General features: G+C 41.3%; 1 protein-coding gene across 1 annotated transcript in view; it reads right to left on the bottom strand.

The window, feature by feature from the left end:
* The window catches only part of LOC126393564 (ephrin type-A receptor 6-like), a 226,335-nt gene that overhangs the window by 48,698 nt on the left and 158,579 nt on the right, over window positions 1-19,058 (bottom strand). The window lies entirely within an intron of this gene.

Genomic DNA, 19,058 nt, shown 5'->3' with positions numbered 1-19,058 from the left:
ATGAGGATTTATTCACTGTGAGTGGGAAACAAACTGACAGCTCCCCAGTTCATATATTAATAATATTTACAAGTCACACTTGTGCTCCATGGTTACAAAATGCAACTAAATAGTCACGATCTGGAGCCCTGCAAATACAAACACGACTCATGTGCTCAGTGGTCTGGATGGGTGGCGGAGTGGGTGTGATGAATCATGTTTTTGTGTGTGTGTGAGTGGGAAAGAGCCATGGGAAAGAGTTAGAGAACCAGACACCAAAGCATATTTCATGCTGGGGTCTTAAAAAAAACACAGTTTCACTCAATGTTTAAAATATAGCTGTTTTAAACATACCATGTGAAACATGCCACAATACACCCACCTCTAACATGGAGTTTTCAGTCATGAAAAAATGCTAATATTTATAGCAAATTAGGAAAAATGACAAGCAAGACGTTTACAGCCACAATCACAGAGATGTTTTCCAATTAAAACAGCCAATTAAGTGACAACGATTTCCGTGCACATGAGCGTTTTAGCATCATTTCAGATATAATCTCTGACCACACTAACATATCTGAGTACACATATATCATGACCACTGATGAACACCAGGCATGGCATGCTAGTGCAAACAGAAAGCGGATTGTTTCTCTGCAGCTGCTTGCTAAGTTTAAAAAATACAATAGCGATGGAGAAGTAAGACCCGAGATTTCTTTGGAGACATATTGTATAAGGTGGTCAAAGCAGTGGAAAACACGGTTCATCTAATTCTAAAGATACACAAGGAGAAATAAGGAACAACACAAACAATTAAAGCTTAAGAGACCAACAAGAGGATGCTGTTGATTTAGTTTTAACTGAGGTCTGGAAACTATTTGTGTTTATGTTGCAGGTCACTAGCATTGTTTACTGCCAATGGATTACATTAAAATGAAGTTGTAATGCATCGAGTTAATGTGAGTTAATGCACCAAGTTGTTCCTTTAATGTTCAATACCTTGGTTTTGGACCAAATACATGTAAAACTAATGACATCCCCTTCAACCCTCTACAGTCAACATAGACAAAGGAATGCCTGGACTTATTTTTTTTTTTTAATTTACTTTGCCAATTCTAAGCTTATTCTTCTTGTCAGTATCAAATGTACACACAATATACATTGTGTGACCCAGGGGAACCTATCCTTTTATTCTGAGGCAGTGTAAAGTCATCATCATGCACTACCTTTGTGGTAGCATACCATATTTGACATAAAAAAGCTCAGTTAGTCACGGCCATTTGTTGCATATTGTCCTGAGCTTTGGTGCTGTCTTTATATTTTGGTCAATATCACCTTGGAGAATAAATATCAAAACGTTATTCATCATTGTTAAAAAATAGACAGCCTAATCTATCAATATATAAGGAAGACTGCAGTCATTTACTTTTTCAAAAGTAAAGTTTTTATTCCTCACTGATTTGTAAACTATTTACATAATTGCACAAACACACCAAACTTTCACACAGTCAACTCAGCAGCAGTTTGTGCCATTCATTTTCATTAATTTTCTGTAACTGCTTATCCTGTTGGGGGTTGCGGGGGAGCTGGAGCCTATCCCAGCTGACATTGGGCGAGAGGCAGAGTACACCCTGGACAGGTCACCAGACTATCACAGGGGCAGCAAATAGAGACAGACAACCATTCACGCTCACAGTCGCACCTACGGCCAATTTAGAGCCACCATTAACCTGCATGTTTTTGGACTGTGGGAGGAAGCCGGAGTACCCAGAGAAAACCCACACTGACACGGGGAAAACATGCAAACTCCGCACAGAAGGGCTCCCCCACCCACTCTGGGTTTGAACCAGGAACCTTCTTGCTGCAAGGCGACAATGCTAACCATTGCACCACCGTGCTATTAACAAGTAATAGCATGCTAACATGCTCAGCTACAGTCACATGATGCCCATGTTCAACATTATCTGCTAAATATCAGCACACTAACATTGCTACTGTAAGCATATCACATGCTGATGGTCAGTACAGCCTCACAGAGCTGCCAGCACGGCTGCAGACTCTTAGTCTTGTTGATCTTGGGAGAACCAGTTGACCTCAGCAAGCAGTCAGTTTGATAAGAATGTGCACTGAATACAGAGTGAGGAGTTTTTCTATGATACAGCCAGTATACAATGAAGCTGTATAGCACAACAAGAAATCCAACAGTTGACAGAGTGTCACACACATGAAACACACGCTGTAGATAAACACCTGTCCAACCTTGTCAGCAATAATTATCACACATCAATGCCGACACACAATTACTGTATTTCAAAATAGGCGTCAGTACTTTCAAGTCACTGGGAAAAGAAACATCCACACAGCTATTCCCTTCTCCCATAAGATCATCCTGTTTTAATTGAAAAGAAGTTGAGGAAGCTACATCTTCTTTCCTTGGACTGAATTGCATTAGCTTTGCTCTATGAATTTCTGCTGGGTAAATAATTGCACTGAGCTCCCAAGAGAGGTCAGCAGATGTAACTGCCCTGAGAGTCATTATTGTATATTATATCATCTAATGTTACAGGGCTGACTCATTATGTGGATATAAAATGTAGGCCTGCTTTTCTCGTGTGTATTCAAAGTAAAATGATGCTCCTGACACTATTTTTTTCCATTTATTCTACATCAGTGTGCCTGGGGAAGCTGTTTGCGGTTCTCACTTTGTCTGAGGCTAGGTATTAGGGGAAGCATGGGGGATCAGGGATGGGGGTTTAGGGTTTGTGGGCTGTGCAGGAGAATCTTGGGGTTAGGGGTCGGACATGAGAGCCGTGGGCTGTAGGAGTCTGAGCTTGTTAGCCACAGACCTACTGCTACTAATCTGACAGGGAGTGAACACCCCTGTATCCTTCATCCCTCTCTTACTTCTCTTTTCCTCACCACCTGCCTCTCTTTGTCCACTTGCTCTCCATCTGTTGCTGGCTTTATCTCTTCATATCATCATACATGGCTTTAAATCTCTGTCCTCTGCTCCTTCCCTTTTCCTGCACCCCTCCAAATCCCCCTCCTCACTCTGAGTGGGAGGAAATTAGTTTTCAGAATATAAGGAAGCAGGAACTCAAAAAGGTGAAGAGTTCGAACTTGGTTTGGAAGGAACTGAAGACGTGGAGATTTAAGCACGACTTAAAAACGATGTTAGGCAGAAGAAGAGCAGAAATGCTCAAAATCTGTGGATAAAAGTTGAGCTACAAAGAGAACGCCAACATGAGTATTCAAAAGACAAATTTAAGTTTCCTCCCATGGTGCTTGGAGGAAAGTTAAATTTGATAAGAATAACATTTTAATAATCTCAGCAGGCAGGTATTGTGATTTATTGTATTAAAGTCTAAAATGCAGATGTGTTAGCAAAAGAGGGATATCTATAAAACAACTAATCTTACAGAAATACTTCATAAACACGTTGGACATGATTCACACGGCCAAATTACGATGACTGTGATTACAAATGAGTAAAACATGCAGTTAATCAAGCAACCAGCAGCTCAGGTCATTTTAGCTGGATCAAAATGTGGTGATGGATGAAATAGGGCTGGAGTGTTCAGGTGTTCTCTGCAGCATCCTGCACTTTACATTAAGCGCATTTTAATGCTTGGCTTCTCCTTAATAACCACCGCCTTAATAGCCATTTAAAATTTGGTAGGTTGTCTGAAATGTTATCAAAAATAGAACAACATAATATCATGCGTGAGTGGCTAATAATATGAGCATAATCAGCTCAAAGAGCAAGGTGTGTGTGTATTGCATGCATACATGTGCATGTGGGGCTTACTGTATGTGAGTGCGTATGTGTGCATGTTTTTATCTTACAGTATTGGGTATGGACCATCTGGAGTAGAAAATAAACTCTTTTTTCCAGCAGCACAATAAGGCAACGCTGCTGACATCTTATTAGGTGTTATTATTACATATAACCTCTCATATGCCCATTTTACTCAGAGCGTGCTCATATCCTCTGCTCTGTCTCTCCTCAGTGACAGAGAAAATTCATCTCAGGGGGATTTTATCTGATCTAACTCTGTCTAATGAACCACTCTGTTGAAGCTGCTGCGACGTCGCAAGGTTTCCTGCACTGCTTACGCCAGCTGGGTACAACCGTGGCGGCAGGGCGGTGTGGTTTGCGGCTAGAGTCATGCAGTGGAGGCATCAAACTAAGACACAGCAAGATGGTTGGCATCTGCTGTTAGCATATTGGCCCCTGATAGGGAACAATAAACACAGCCTAAATACAATCTCCCTCTGACTCAGATTCAAATCAGCCTCCCACCGAAAGGCGCTGCACAGTGCACACTCACACGCGTTGTGCAAGCAAACAAGGGAACACAGTTTGCAGGAAGCAAATGCACACAAGACGTGTACACACACACACACACACACAAACAGTCGCAAGCTGACGCGTGTAAAAACAATATGTTTGTCGGAGAGGCAGGACCACTGTCTGGCTGGCAGAAAATAATAGCCAGTGGAAATGTGGCAGCTGTGCTTGCACGTCAAGATAGAACTCATCATGACAGGACACTCAGAAATTCCTTCCTGCAGCAATCATACAAAAGCCACAGTTACTCTAATTGAGCCATTTTCCAAACCTAAAGAAAAAAAAAGAGAATATACATGTTCCTATGTTCCTTCCTGAGCTCACATTGTGGATGTAATCTTATGTGATCTAAATGCCTCCTGGGTAATTCTACACAATAGAGGAGTGTGTAATGGGGGTTTGGACTAGAATTAGTGTTGGATACATTGTACATTAAATATAGTCATAAATTAGTGTTGGTCTCTTCAGAATTGATGAATCAGTCAGTGTTGTCTAAATGTAATGTGTTAGACATATAAACAAATTTTAAGCAGGAGAAACCCTAAGCCTGAGCTGACTGTGAAAATACACTGCCACAGTGGAAATTCATCTACAGGAGTGGATACTATAATTTGTATTGTGGAACTAATTTACAAAGTGTCTGTTAGGACCTGGGTGAGAACAGTCACACTGCAGCTATTCGGCTATTTACACCCATGCACACAACACGTTATTATGGATCCAAGTGTGTGCTGTGATTGGCTAGTACTCATCACATTGGCATGATGAGGTTGGAGGCGGTTAGTGTTGGGGGAAAGAGATCATGTTAGAGCTAGTACTGGCCAATCTTGGATATTCTCTGGAATGAAAGTGGTAAATTTAACAAACAAAACTTACAAATGTACAGCCAGATTGTCCGGTGACATAGTATAAATAGTCGCACAGTTATGGAGGTAGCAAGACATGGTGGGGGATATCTAAAATTGGCTATTTACACCCTAGGTGTAAAGGGCACTGTTGCCTATGGAAACCTGGCTGCTGCCATGATGCTATATACACCAGAGCATAAATAGCCACATTGGACTATTCCACCACCGGTGACAAAAGCATAGTTGACTACTGGGTACAAATAGCATCTGCTGAATATTTAGCTTAACAATCACTGAAGATTCATGACACTAAAGCATCACATTATCATCCCATCAAAATTCTGATCTGAATTCTTACATCAAAACAATTTCCACTAAGTCAATATTCAAGACACCGTGAACTACGGTGTCTGCCTCTGAGTGTTGTGGTTGCATATTTCCAAAGGGTATGAAACATATCAATGTCTCCAGGCACTGGCAAGATACTTTGAGGATACAGGACACGCAGCAACCGTCTTTAATGATTCTGTATGTGGGTTATTAGAGCTGCAGCATGAAATCTGCCAGAGGAACTCAGGAGCATTGGAAAGCCATTAGAAACACCAGTCAATTACGATGCCCGATGGATGGATTTTCCAGTCAAGCGTGGTTAAGCTAAACATAAACTAATGGGGAGTCTTTAAATGAGCTTGACCTGCATATGATTTTAATTAGCTTTCCTGCCCTAAAGGCTTCCATTAACTGTTTGGAAAAAATCAATAGAGCCAGTATTGATGCTGTGCGAGAGCTTAAACGATGTCCTAACACTCCACTGATTCACTGCTGATAGAGAGATAGAGTGAGAAAGAAACACACATACACAATATAGGTGCTCTTGTTTACAACAGTCATATTGATATGTCTGTCTCTTTTCTAGGTGTCTGGTTGTGTTTGTCTTGCGGCTGACCCAAATTGCTCTTTCAGCTTGCATCGTCATGGGTGAACAGATTGAAAACATTTACTGGGACAAAAACACAAGCACGTGCACACATGCTGCACAAATATTCAATTCCCCTGAATTTGATTTGATTAGATTCAAATTAGTTCAATTCAATACCATTTGACTCAATTTCAAGTGCAGCCTGCCATCGATGAGTACTTGGCGTGCTTCAAAAGCACTTCACAGTTAGCTTTAGGGAACTAAAGGAATGGATGAATTGAAGTTGTCTCAATGTTACCACGGGGACCTCAAGTTGGAGCAATGTCACATTTGTAGAATCTGTAATGTGTGTGTGTGAGCGTCTGTGTGTGTGTAGCTGTGGTTTTGTGTGTGCTGCTTTTACAAACCGCAAGACAAAACTGAAGTGACACGGGGTCTGCGATGGGGACTATCATCGTTACCCTTCATTAATGCTGGGGGTCACTCCCATTGCACTGTGGGTCATCTGCTCTCTGCCATGAACTCTATGAATAAACACACAGAGCACACCACAGAGACCTGACTGTCAAACAAACTGTTGGGTCTAAGTCTAATTATAGAGTATAAATAAGTGACTGATGTGCTCAACTCAATCAAGCATAGGATAATTGGAATTGTTGCCTCATTAGCGCTGACCTCTGTGATAGCCACCTGAGAATCAGATATCCCTACAATATGTGCCTGTTTGTTGGGATGTCAAGATATGTGTTTAAAGAGTAGTTTGACATTTTCAGCTTTCTTGCTGAGAGCCAAGTGAGAAGAAGATTGTTAGCTATCTCATGTCTGTGTATTAAAGATGTAGTGTGTGGGATTTAGTGGCACCTAGTGGTGAGGTTGCAGACTGCAACCAACTGAAACTTCTTCAGTGTGCCAAGATTGTAGGGGAAATATGGTGCCTGGCGTGAAAAACACAAAAACGTGAATCACCTTATCTAGAGCGAGTGTTTGGATTGTCCGTTCTGGGCTACTGTAGCAACAACATAGCAGACTCCATGGAGGAGGAACCACTCCGCGCATAGATAAACAGCTGATATTAAGGTAATAAAAAACACAGCAATTCTTAGTTTCAGGTGATTACACATTAATGAAAACTGATCATTATATTCAATTTCTGCAAATATATCCTTCTAAATCCTACACACTGGACCTTTGAATGTGGAGCTAGAGACAGGAGGTAATCGCTTAGCATAAAGAGTGCAAACAGGGGGAAACAGCTACTCTAACTTTGTCCAAGCACCTCTCAAAACTCACAAATAATATGTGGTATCTTGTTTGTTAAATCTGTACAAAAACAGATGAAGAAATGAATTGTGGGTTTACAAAAAAGGAGTTATTTTGGATGCAGCCACGGGCGGAAATTACCAGGGGCTGGGGCCTGGTCGTCAGCTGCGTGTCTTGGGGGACCAAAGCGACCGGAGCAGGTCCAGAGGGGAGTTAAAACTCGTTAACTTTATGGTAATGAGCTCTGACGCGGTTCGGCAGCAACTAGTCAGAATGTTGATGTGCTTTGATGAAGCGGGACCCAGAGAACAAGCCATGAAACTGGTTCCTACAGCACACTTGTTCCGACAATGGATATCGAGAAGTTTATTACTTGTGTTCGCGCCCACTCAGTCCTTTATAATGTGTTGCTGTTTGGTTACAGAGACCAAAAAAGAAAAGAATGAGGCTTGGGACCATGTCGTGGAGGTAGTTGGTTGGTCTGGTAAGTTTTAAAGTGTGCAATGTTAGTAATAGAGGAGAGAATTGCAGGCTAATGTTGCGACGTACTGTAGCATGCAAGTCTTCCTTGCTTGGTTTGAATAGGATGACATACGTTTTCTGTTTTCATTGACCAAACATAACTTTCTGTAGGCCAACTATGAGCTTTTTGACTGGACAACAGCAAGCAGCAACTATGCCGCTTTCAAGCCAGTAGTCCGTTTTGCGGCTCCTTTAAATTGACAAGCACGATCGAGCGTTCAGTGATTCACGTGATGAGTGACTAGAGCGACCAAAGCTGCCACAGATATTTCTGACAGTCGTGCTTCTTGGGTGTCCGCGACAGACTTTGCCTCTTTGGAAGCTTCTGGTATGAATGTACAGTTAGGCTTTCCACATAGGTGCATAGAAGAGCCTTTCTGCGGAGGTGCGAGGAAAGGCGGCGGGATCCCAGAACAACACAAATATAATACTGCAAATGGAAATGAAGTTTTCTTTGACTAAAGTGTTCTTGACTGAACTATATAATTTTAAGTAATGTACAGTAATTCTATGCATTGAACGTGTGCTAATTATAGGCACAAAACAGTTTCAAAACATTGCAGTTACTGTATGTCCTCTATAGCTCTTGACCTCTCTGACAGGTTGATACTTTCTTAACTTGGATTCAGTGTAACAGAATTATTACTTTACTTCCTGTAAATGTTATGTGTGAGTGATGGAGTCTGCATCACAGGGAATCGAAGAAAATACTTTTGGCTGCACCTTCAGTGCGTCCCCCTCAAGAACTGCACTTGAGAAGTTTTTATGTTTATTGTGAAATGAAATGTAAGTCTTTGAACACAGCCTTTGTTAATAGTAGCTTTCATAACCCATTTTCCGTCCAGGGTTACTATCCATTTCACCAACACATTTCTGCTATGCTTGCACTTCTGCAGCAAGTTTGCTTCAAGAACTTTTGGGAGCTTCAGTCTTCAAAGATGATACTGGTCATTGCATAGCACCTGTGCATGGTACAAAATGCCTGCTTCTGAATCCATTCCACTGTGTACCTATGGTAGCATTCCTCCCTCCACCTCCTTCTCTACAATCTCCATATAAAGTGCTGCAATTTGCTGGCCAATCCTCTACAGCAATATGTCTCCCTACTGTGGTGATATGGGCTTCTTATTTTTTTCTAGAGGCATATTGTTGCTGCCTGCAGTTTCAGACAGGAAAAATGGATGTGACCCCTATGACACTAAATAGCTGTCAACCGGATCTAAACTGGGACAGTTTCTTGTTCTCCCTCGGTACACCTGCAATCCCCCCCTGCTGTGGTGGCTGTCTTTAGTATGACAGTGGAGAAAAGCTCCTAAGACTCCTTTGCCCCATCCAGATGGTGGCTACAACAGTCACCCGGACCATTTATCATGTGTATCTGCTGAGTACGGGGAGTTAACAGGTAATTAAAATCATCAGTCACGCAACAAAAGCATGGATCGGGGAGGCGGAGTGAAAAAGAGAAAAGGAAAGAGACCTTACTGTGAGTTCAGAGTTATTTCCATCGTCTTTCTGTGGATTTGAGTTGTGGCAGGAGAGTGGAGACCGAGAATAGTAGGGAAAGTAACAAAAAAGAAGAGCAGCAAATCAAAGACACCTAGTGCGACAAAGTCTGACTCCTTTGACTTGCAAACAGCCTGTTACATTTAAACCTTTGTCGTCCTATTGACAGTCTGCACTAAAGCAGTGGAGGAGGGATTAAAAGACGGACAGATGGACAGATTCAAAGCGAAAAGAAGTGTTGTCTCATGGTGGAGGTTTGTGTGCTAGCTAGCCTGTCTGACACTCTAAGGTCCCGTCTTTAATAGGGTCCCAGCTTGCCACTGATCCCTCTTGTTCCCACTTAATAGGGACGTGGAGAAGCAATGACGTGTGGGAAAGGCCAGTGAAACCGGCCCTATACTGGCCCACCACAATCAATACTCATTTGGCCTCCACCTCTCTTTCCCCAAAAGTAATTAATGAGAAGAACGGAAGTATCTGGCCACTGACAGCTGATTTCCCTGCCGGTCCCTGTCCCTAACACCCTGTCCACTTCTCATGCTGCTACTTAAAAGCTTCATTATGGTTGAAACCAAGCATTCAGTATTGGAAAGTGACAAAGATATGGGCAGACATAGATGTCGATGCGCCTAATGGTCTCGCGGGTTAGGATAAAAACCTAAAAGAAGAGATGTCATTCTCATCAGATTAGTGTCGTTGGATAAAGCACACATGCATTTGTGCTTCCATTGTCATTCTATGTAAATTAAATTTGCAATATGACATCTTGGTCAACTAAAGACACCTAAACATTGGTACAGTAATGTGTGTAAGCGTTTGGAAGCATCAGTGGAAAAATTGTGGATAAAGGACGTCTAGTAGTTCTACAACACAGAATAAGGCTACTTAGATTTCTGTTAAGTTAATTATCATGTATATTGTGTTTGAATTCTTTCAAACTTTATTAATAAAAAGAAAAAAAATCACAGCCCTTAACCTCACTATTTGCTTTTTGACAATTAATTCAGATTTCACAATAATGGTACTCTTGATGGTAATGGTTTTGATGACTATGATTATGGGTTTCAGGAGAGAAGTGTACTTTACTTTTCAACACTGAACAAAAATTTAAAATGAAACGCTTTAGTTTTTTCCTCCCATTTCTTACAGGTTAAAGCTTTCTAATTTTTTTTTTCATGCACTCAGATACATATCATTTGTCTTAGTGAGCACTTCTCCTCCAAGATAATTCATCCACCTGACAGGTGCGGCATATCAAGATGCTTATCAAACAGCATCATTACTTCACAGGTGTGCCTTGGAATGATCAAAGGTAAAGGTCATTCTAAAATGTAAGGCTTATTACACAGCACGATACTTCAGATGTCAAAAGTTTTGAGGGAGCATGCCACTTGCATGCTGACTGCAGGAATGTCCACCAGAGCTGTTGCCTGTGAACTGAATGTTTGTGTCACTACGATAACCTGTCTCTGATGTTGTTTTATATAAATTTAGAAGTACATCCTACAGGCCTCACAACCGCACAAGTTGGTTACTATGACAAACTGCTGTCAGGTTAAGACTCCTGTGAGGACACCGAGCCTGCTGATAAACTTCCCAGAGACGGTTTCTGATGGTTCCTGCAGAAATTCTTTGGTTGTGCATCGGCAGTTTGGATAGCTGAGCTCAGAAGATCTTGCAGGTGAAGACGCTGGAGGTGGAGGTCCTGAGCTTGTATGGCTACACAAGGTCTGCGGTTGTGAGGCCGGTTGGATTGACTGTCAAATTTGCGGAAACATTCAGTTAATGGGCGACAGCTCTGGTGGACATTCCTGCAGTCAGTGAACGAATGCATGCTCCCTAAAAACTTGGGACATCTGTGGCATTGTGTTGTGTGTTGAAACTGCACACGTTAACGTGGCCTTGTATTGTGGCCATCCTGAGGCACAACTGTGTAGTAATGATGGTGTTTAATCAGTATCTTGATAAGCCACACCTGTCAGGCGAACAAACACGAATTTTAACAGATTTTTGACCTAAATTTGAGATAAATGTATGTATCGAGTGCATAAAAAAACTTAGATTTTTAGTGTAAACCTGTGAAAAATGGGAGCAAAAATAAGTGTTGTGTTTACATTTTTGTTCAGTTAAAATTGGTTTCTTCACAGATAGGAAAAGGTGGAGGTTTTGTTCCAGCACTGGACTGGACACATATGAAACGAACATTCGGGCATCTTTCGAGAGAAGCTTTTGAGCATCAAATGCTAAATTTCATACATTTGGGTGAAAATGTATGCACCATTTGGCAGAGGTAGGGGTAAGTCACGCAAGCAGAAGTCATGAGCAAGTCTCAAGTCTTAACCTTCAAGTCTCAAGAAAGTCCCAAGTTACTGTGGTGGGAATCAAGTCAGTCAAGTCCGTGCTGTGAGTCAAGCAAGACATAGCTCAGGTCAAGCAAAGCACAAGTCAGGTCATATGAAATTCTGATCACGATCAGCCAATAAGCTAATGTTAGCTAAAAAGAAACATTCACATACTTTTTTGTGGGTTTTGACAGATGTTCTAAATATTGAGGGGGACGTGTCCCCTGCGTCACCCCTGAAATCTACACTTATGCATACAGCAGCCGGAGTTGTGTGTGTTGAAAAGAAAATACCTTGACACATAAATATAGCTCTGTACATCAGAACAGAATAAAAACTTTCAGTGGCTTCAAAATCTCCTCTCCTCTCTGAATAGGAGTGCACAGGGAGAAGAGTGGAGTGCCACTGCAGTGGAGGTACAGTATAAATAGCAGTCGACCCTCCTATAGCACCCAGAGCAGACTTACTGCAGCAGAACACACAGCAGGCAGAGTGGCAATACGCTCTTTCCTATAGAGCTCATTTCAAGCAGAGCAATCCGTACACAACCCCGCTGTCAAAGTCAACCATCCCGGAGTTAAAATAGCCCACACAATTGATACAATGCTGTGTGGATGGGTTGTGGAGGATCGCTTGAATACAGAAGACAGCATGGACTTTGAAAGCACTCATAATGCACAAGGTGACAGTAAACGTGTTGGAGAATAATGCAGGTCCCGACTGGGCCAATCACACGCAACTTCTACAAATGTGTAAAAGGTCACAGTTTCATGTTTTTTTCCAGGAACAATGAAAATGCCATTTTGCAGAGATGTTTCTTAATCTTTTTTCTTTTGTTAGTGTGGTGCCTTACATTGGTTGACTACACAACAATTTTCAACTGGCTGGCACTTTAATGTACCAGCTAGCAAAAGTGGGACAAACTGATACTTACTGATAGAAAACTGCCTGACTGATCAATATTAACAGATTATTGCTCAAGGAGGCACATTTACAGAGTGAGGACAGCAAACTAAAGGGCTAATATCACTTCTAAAGTACTTACCAATTCAATTTATAAAAAGTGTCTGAAATGAGGAGAACATATGAACAAATTCAGGAGTGATGACTGACAGGCAGTCGTATACCTGATGTGTTTCCCAAAAAGAGGCAGTGTAAGCTTGATAAAAGAAAGCTTGTCAATGTATTTGATGTCTCAGTCTGAATTTATTGGAATACACTGTGGAAATGGAGTATAAAGTGTAAGACCTTAAGCTGAGTGTGTCTTCAATGGTTGTTAAAATGGATAAAGGTCTACAGAGATTGAAGTCAGAACTGCTGTCATTATGAATGGCTTTATGGAGTGAGGCTAATGCAAATTCATTTAAATGAACTGAAGCGACAAAAGGCTTTGGCAACTGATTTATCTAACTTTCAGAAGACAATGGGGCTGCATTCTTGGGAGGAAATTCAACCCGAAGATTGAAGAGGGGATTGAGGTGGGAGTTGAGAGAGGGAAAACTTCAGAGAACATCCATCAGGATTGCAGAACAATGAATCCAATCACTCTGTATTAATGAGCCAATGCTTAAAATAGTTCCCGTTGTGAGGTGAAGTCAGGGGAAATGATCTTTGCAGGGGGGAAGAGGCTTCCTGATAAAAGTCTGGGCATAAATCATTTTCTGGAGTAGAAATAGCTAATCTCTTTTCCTTCAAACTCCCCACCTGCTCTGAACACTGCTGAATAGCGATGCTGGGGAATAGCTATTCTTAACGCTGACTGGTGAATAGGTGACTTACTGTATGTCTGGAGGGCTCAGAGGAGCTGGCTGAAGATATATGGCCGCACACAACACTGTACATGTGGGCAGCTCAATGACGGCCTTCAAAACTCAAAAGCAAAAAGGCATGAAGGTCTTTCCGAAATCCAGCACCCAGCCACCGTCCAGATGTGGACTGATTTATCAAGCAGTTTTTAACTGGGTTGCAGATTTGTGGTGATAGAAACTGTAACACATGATTTACTCATGACTATTCCTGTAGGAACTCCATGGCACTTTAAATAGAGGTGTAACAACATCATTATTTCTGAACTGAGCAGCGCTGAGTTTTTTTTCTGCAAATGCATCATAATATCATCTGGAATGAAATATCTGAAACTACTGAACGAATTGCCATGTTCTTGGGTCACAGACGTTCAGATGCCTTCCATGATTGATTGTAATAACCAGGGTAACATAGACATTATAAAATTAAATTCAGGACCTTCAAGCGCTTTTTCAAGCATTTTTTTAATTTCCAAGGACCTCACTCAAAGAAACTAATTAATTTGCAAATATTCTTTTAACAAACACTGTCTCTCTTTTCAGAGCAGGATTACTTACCACACTCTTTTTGAGCATAACTGTATAAAATCCTCAACAAAACAGTTGGCATGAGAGCTATGGTGCTTATACGACTGTAACACACCACCTTTTCATGCTCTGAGAAGTTCCAATCTGGAGAAAGTTTCAAAGCGAGAGCATCAAGTAACCAGAGAAACTCACTAAAACTGAACTCCACTAACGGTGTCCTCCTGCCTGGCTGCAAATGGTGCAAGAAGAGAAGGAGAGATCCCACTGCACTTGCCTGACATCACACAAAACTGTCAACTCATTACAAAAAGAAGTACACATTATGAAGAAAGGCAAAAATCATCTTTAAGATAGACATATCTGTAAGTGGCGCACTGAAACAATGCCAGCTAAAACTTAAGTTTTAATTTCACTTTTCGGCAGAGCTATTACACTGTTGCAACACTAAAGAGAGGAGGACAAATCACAATGAAAAGCCAGCTGTTAAGTCATGTTAAGTTTTGAGAAGCTAACATAGGCCTACTGGTTACGAGTCGAGCAAAGCAAAAATAAACTACAATGTTGGACGGGATTTCATCAAGGTGAGAAAGGAAGGGGAGGGAGAGCGTGCCGCGGTCCAGATGGCGACGCCTCAGAGTTTAAAATAAGAAAAATCTGAGCGATTTCTGATTCTGAGCAATTTAAATGTAATAAATTGGCAAACAAAGACAACGTTATGTGGTTTATTGAAGGGGCCATTTTTGAAAGTATTCCAGTACTTGTTTTTTTCTCCTCAAAATCCAAGCACTTCAAGCACCTTGTCCAAACCCTGAATGAAGTTGGTGGTGAGTTTTCATCTAGTGCCTTCATCAGGAATTTCTTGTATTTAATAAGCACTTAGGTTTATGACCAAATACCTGCAAAACTAATGACATTTCCTTTTACCTGTACTGTACTTCTTGTTTAGTCATAATTAGCAAATGTTAGCTGGCTAACATGCTAAACTAAGATGGTGACATGCCATCATTTCATCGGCTCATAATTCTGAAGCACGAATAGTTCAAAAAATGTCCGACAGCCCACACCGAAAAACACTCACTGCTCAAAAGGGCTGTTTCTCCTAAAATACTCTACACACTCTCTCAAACAGAAGCACATGGCTAATTATTTCACAGAATGATGTCACTGGAAAGGCACCTGCCAAACTCTGCCTATGATTGGCTAAACCTGCTGTTCTTACCCTGACCCAAACCAGTCTCACTCCTCTAATTGGCCTTAACCCAACCAACCAAGGCAGTGAGTACCAGGCAATCAGAGGTACAGTAGAGCTGGTCATGCCTTCACAGTAGAAAGACCTGATGATGTCATACTTTATAATAATTAGCCATATGCTTCTGTTTGGCAGGGTGTCAATGTGCATTTGTTTTTGGGATCTCTGGCTGTTGGACAAATGGGCCTTTTGTCCAGTGGGATATGTTGTAGGCTACTGGGGCTTTGGAATTATGAGCTGTTGGAGAAATGGTCAGTCCCCATGAAGACGGCCAACATGGTAAATATTACCATATTTAGCATTATTCATCATAGGCATGTTAATGCACCCCTCAACATAAGAGGAAACCTTTTTTAGGAAAAGATCACAATAGACCAATGTGGGCAGGTAATTCCAATAAATGGTTTTCATCCTATAACGCAATCTCCTTTAGCAATGGCATCTCTGTCCCTGAACAAATTACCCTTTTTTGAATTATTCTTGTTGCTGTTGTCAGGGACATGCAATGCCTTGACAAAAGATAAGCCCATTGGGCAATTTTACATTGCACTAAAGCATATCAATTACTTGGGACTTCATACTGATCTCTGAAGTAATTCAAACTAATCCTTTATGTGTGTCCCTAAAGTTTGAGTTAACTGTATGACTTTGTCCCTGGCCTACACTATCTGATGTTACCCATATTAAACAGGTGAGTATTTGTGTGCTGTAACCTGAATACAAACAAACAGATACAAGGCCAACATAACCACAGAGCTCCCTACTAGGCCCAGCTGTGCTAATATGCCCCTCCTCACCTCATTTTCACTACTTGTAGCCCTTATCGCCTCTCTTCCTCATTGTCCTCCATGAAAGTGTACCCAAATCAAACTCTATCAAATCTATAACAGCCTGAATATTATGTTACAATCTCCCTGCACCCTAGAAGCAAGACGCAGACATGCCAAAGTTCAGACGTTTAGTATTTATGGCAATCACCTCTTTTATTCTCATTGTTTGACTCCACATCTGTTGTTTTTCTCTGCAAACTGAACTAGTCTAAACTTATGTAAGTGTGTGTGAGTGTGTGTGTGTGTCTGGTTGCAGCAGGTCATGGGCAAAGATAAAAGAGGGCGCTGAAGGGCAGAAAATGGGCAGGGGGGCAACAGATGCCCCGGGTCACATCAAGCCCCATGGGAAGTCGGCTGAACAAACCTGCCAACAAACACAGTGAGCAAACACCTGCTAACATCTTATCGCAGATGCACACATTCATTATGTCTACACGAGCACACACACATCCTGTTATGTACAATGCATACCATTATAAACATGCCTGAGCCCTCTTGTACATGGCTGCAAAGCCTTGGTTATTTTTACTTGTTGTCAGAATAATAAATTGCGCTAATTGTCTGGCCACTTCTTCTATGAATTTATAAGATTTATTAACATTTTATTGAAGAAAGAGCTCATTTAAATGCATTAAGTACTGGATAAAACTCACTATTTACAGCGTCAAGTTTAAAGTAGTGATTATAAGAATACAGTAAGCCTTCAGTCTCCAGTATTGGCCCAACCAGTGCCAGAAAAACCTGTGAACAAAGCTCCTGACGTGGGCATGGAGCCAGTGGCTTTTCACACTACAGGAAAAGCACAACCTAGTACAACCTTGGACTTATCTTGAAAAGTGTTGCAGGATTGACATTTACTGACACAGCAACAGGGGCACAAAGATGGAAAACCTAAAATAAAACCACAAAAGTGCCGGGACATGTCTCATTGTGTAATGAACAAGAAGGTATCTGTTGTTCTCAGAGACTACACCGACACTTCCTGCTGCTTTACAATAAAATCCTTCGCCATCAGAAAGCTTGTAATGTGATCATGAACCAGCGAGGTCAAATACAAATAAGAACATGATTAGTAGAATGACACAAACTCCAAACAGCTCCCTCTTTTCCTTTACGTTGCCTCCAGTTACCTGTATCACCACACAGGTTGAGCCAATTCATTTAATTATGTTGTTATTGCTCTTTTCTTTAAAGGAGCATAAAAATATCATGGTTGAAGAATGTCAAACTTTTTCTGTAGAGGAAAGAGGTCTATTCCATATTATCTTATTCATGTATTCTTCAATGTAGCTGCAGCATGTGTTAGATTATAGGCAGTGAAATAACTTGAACAGGTCTCCAGGACTGTAACATAGACAAACATAGACAGACCAAACTGATTTGTTTTTGGACTGTGGAAAACAGAGTGCCGTTAGAGGAGCCACATAAACGCAGAAATAACATGCTAACTTTACACAGGAAGGGTGATTTATTGCAACACATTCTCACTCCGACCTTGTCACATATTGACATTTGGTCATGGACTTTCCATGTCCAGATACGATGTAAATGGTACCTTGGATGCATTGGTTGTTAACGTTCTGGGACACTGTGTCTACCTGTTACCTGCATTATCTTCTTTCAAAATACACTTCCATTTTCACAGGAAATTTAACTTTTACATACAGTCTCTTTCAGAATGAACACACTACATCGGTATAACACCATTAATTGACCTTTTCTTTTTCCTTCAACAACAAACACATGTGGTTGGGTTCAGGGAAAAAGAGCAGGGTGTTGCCTTAACTTTCGTTCTTCCATTTCATTTCCGTCTGACGCTGCCTGGCGCCATTTAACTATAATGGCAAATGGCCACCCATCATGCCGACATTAAAGGACGTCTTCTTTTGTCGATGTCTGACGCCACAAGTCTCTGCCCAAGCGCCAGATTTCAATGACTTCGGAGTGAGACTGGGTTGTTTATTGCCTATTTCTCACCTCAAAAGTTTCCAGAAACATTTTAGCACACTGTTTAGCTGTTAAATGATAAAGTTGGTCCGGCTGGTGGGCGGTGCTTGATATTTTAGTCACCTGTATCAAACATGGCGGTCAGGTCAGAACCTTTCTGATTTTACAGCTAAACAGTACACTAAAATGTGCTCCTGAAAACATTTCGAGCATTTTTGATCAGCGCTGCCTAGTTTGACGGTTTGATCGTAGTTCACAGAGTGATTGACATGATCGACAGCTGCGTTAGACTCCTCGGCTCTGATTGGTCTTTTAGGAAGAGTACGAGAGACATAATTTTTTCTCCCCACAGACTATCGATCTCATGCACTTCTTTTAAAATACGGTGACCCATTAAGGAAGTATGACACAAAGTTATTTCACATAAAAGTTACCAACTGTAGCTTTACGACCTTGCTGCTGTGAGGCAGGAGCCCCAGCCACACAAAAGACACACCACCCGTCTCAGAATCAGCCTTAAATAAGGAAAAATATGTTAATAAAAAGACTGTATTTCATCACTTAAACCCTAATGTGAATTGAAACAGCTGTCAGACTCTGGCCTTTTCTGTGCCGCTTTATTTTCCTTTAGGTGAGTCTTTTCATTTAACATGCAAGGATAACAAGGACATACAGCACGCTGTGGAAATGCTGCACAATTAACTTAGGATGTAGAGCAGAACCGTGTTCTATTTGGGTATAATGCATCATTTTTTTAGAAGCAAGGAGACTGAAAGTGGTCCATATGATGGTAACTTAGTAAAGAGTAAATCTGTTATGTGTACTGGTGGTAGTAAATATGACTCGGAAAGCAAAGGCTGATGGGAAACACCAAATATCTTGATCTTATGTTCTCTCTCTTTCTCATCTTTTCTTTTTCCTCTTCCACCCACCGCTAGCCTCCCTCTGACGACTCTCTTTATTTATCTCTTTTCT

The sequence above is a fragment of the Epinephelus moara genome, chromosome 7, assembly GCF_006386435.1.
Source record: "Epinephelus moara isolate mb chromosome 7, YSFRI_EMoa_1.0, whole genome shotgun sequence".
NCBI lineage: Eukaryota > Metazoa > Chordata > Actinopteri > Perciformes > Serranidae > Epinephelus > Epinephelus moara.
This window is presented reverse-complemented; position numbering and strand designations above follow the sequence as displayed.